This window comes from Orycteropus afer, unplaced genomic scaffold (assembly GCF_000298275.1).
Source record: "Orycteropus afer afer isolate SDZICR_OR568_19922 unplaced genomic scaffold, OryAfe1.0 scaffold00193, whole genome shotgun sequence".
Taxonomy (NCBI): Eukaryota; Metazoa; Chordata; class Mammalia; order Tubulidentata; family Orycteropodidae; genus Orycteropus; species Orycteropus afer.
The window spans coordinates 2,196,853-2,199,534 of NW_006921780.1; positions in this window are offsets into that span (position 1 = coordinate 2,196,853).

The following is a 2,682-nucleotide window of genomic DNA, read 5'->3' on the forward strand; positions in this document are numbered from 1 at the left end:
TTTCATTATACCCTTTTGCTGCCCACTTCCTCAACCCCTATCAGAATAAAAATCTCCAGATTTATTAAAATTAAGCTGCATCACAAAAATGAAAGACTATCTTACCATTATTTTGTGACCATAAGAATTACATGATTAAATATTTCATATGATAGATTAATTAATCCACATGGTGTTATCCCTTTTCTTAAGACCCCTGGTTCCATGGAACAATGACACTCAAGACTAATAGATTACTTTCTAGTTTTCCTGTATATTTCAGCCCTTACAAGGGAGCTCTGGTAGCATAGTTCCTAAGGCACTTGACTGCTAACTAGAAGGCTGGTGGTTGAAACCCACCAACCACTCCTCGGAAGGAAGATGGGGCAATCTACTTCCATAGTGATACTGCCTCAGAAACCCAAGGAGGGGTCGCCATGAGTTGGGGCCAACTCGATGGCACATAACAACAACAACAAGTCAAGTCAGATGAGTTTGTGCCCAAAACCATTTACAGTGGTTGTATTTATAGTTCTACTAATTCTACTTGTGAAATATAATTTTGTATTATGTAACCTGGCAAAGTTTGGTTACATAAAGTATGATTCGTTTCTAATACAGCCAAATTTGAGTGTTTTGGAAAGATTAAGGTTGAGCAAAAGAATCACAGAAGAAAACTAAATCATAAAAACCTAGATGTGTTGTGTGCTTAGAGTATTTTTTCAGTGTCTCTAAATTCCTGGTCATCTTTAAATTCACTCAAATTTAACTAATGCATTATGATTGGGCTTATGGTTTATGTACTCAGGAGCTCTAATTAGTAGCCCAACTCTCAAAGTAAAAGCCTTATCAAAATATTTATAAGTATATGTATATTTAAATGATTTGACTTGAAATAAAATATTTAAGTTACATAAGACTTGTTTTTTTTATTTTCTGCTCTATAAGATTTTTGGAATAATCAACCAACTATCAGGTCATACGAGAAGGCTTCTATAATATGTTATCAAGTATTTAAAGAAACATATTTTTTTGTGGAAGAAGACAGGAAATAATGTATTTTTAAAAATCTGAATTTCACTAAATGGTGAGTGTATGGTTGATAAACTTTCCTTCAAAATAAAATTAAAAAATACTTGTGGCTATATAATTTTTATTAATTGCTCTGCAAATCAAGGTGCACATGAAGTTACAACTCTTGTTTTTCCAGATTATCACTAAACTCTTCCCTCTCCCCATACACACTTTATTAGCAAAAATTCACTATTTCCTTCTTGAAAAACTTCTACCTCTGAATTTTTCATAAACTCTAGGAGCTCTGGTGGCTTAGTGCCTAAGGCATTTAACTGTTAACCGGAAGGCTGGCAATTCAAACCCACCAGCCACTCCTCGGAAGGAAGGTTGGGCAACCTACTTCCATAGAGATACCACCTCGGAAACCCAAGGAGGGGTTGCTATGAGTTGGGACTGACTGACTGACTCCACAGCAGTGACTTTGGATTTTTTTTTAAGGACTCTGGGGACTTAACACAGTCAAAGGGGAATCAGAGTGGCTTCTGTACTAAGACTGAAGAAAAGTGAGACCAGTTCAACATGTGCTGCTGGTACTTCCAGCCACACCTAATATCAGTGACAGCCATTCTAGGGAACTGATGACAAATAGTGCTGGTTTACTCACTCATCCAGAGGGCTCTCCAAATTGGCATGGTTCTTTGAAATATGTTAATCCATTTCCCTCAGGTAAGTTAAAGTTTCATCATATTTGTGGTTGTAGGTTTTACTTCTACAACTCTTTAGTTTCCATTCACAACTCTGTCCTGAACCACCAGTTGCCTCAAGAGCAGTGAGTCAGACCTTGCTCTGTAGTATATGCCATCTCAGACCCTAAGTTGCCATCTCTCTCATCTTTGTGGGGATGCATGCCTAGAAAATGAGAGGTTTTCCTTTCAAATGATCAAAAGATCTAATTGCCCTTGCTTTACCAAATGGAATAAACCACATTTCATGAAGCAAAAACACTCTTGTAACTAAAAAAAACTAAAAAACTAAAAATAACCCATTGTTATTAAGTCAATTCCAACTCGGAGTGACCATATAGGGCAGTAGGACAGAGTAGAACTACTCTATAGGACAGAGTAAAACTGCCTCATAGGGTTTCCAAGGCTATAATCTTTAGTTGAGCAGACAGCCACATCTTTCTTCCACAGAGTGGCTGGTGAGTTCAAACCACCAACTTTTCAGTTAGCAGACAACCCTTAACCACTGCACTACCAAGGATCCTTTGCAACTCAATGGTTCTTTATATACAGTGAGAATTACTTTCAGTGGTTTGAGGGTGATGTTTTAGAATTGCTCTCCCTAGAAACATGATGAAAAAATTTTTTTGTGTGTGATCAAAACTAACAGAACATTTTCTCTATCAGGGTACCCAATGCTAGCAGTTACTTCTTTAATGATAAACAATTAAATATAACCTTGAAATGGAAGATTACTGAAATTGTCTATAAAATATTACAGTTATCTATAGTGCCAATTTCAAGGAAAATAATTTATAATTTATTAGCTGTCTCCAAGAAATAATATCTGAAAGTACCTATTCCACACTTCAAAAAGAAAAGTCTTTTTCTTTTGCTTTGAAGTGATGTCAATATCAGATTTTTATTGTAGAGGGAAAAAAAAAAGCTTTTTTTTTTTTTTTTTTTT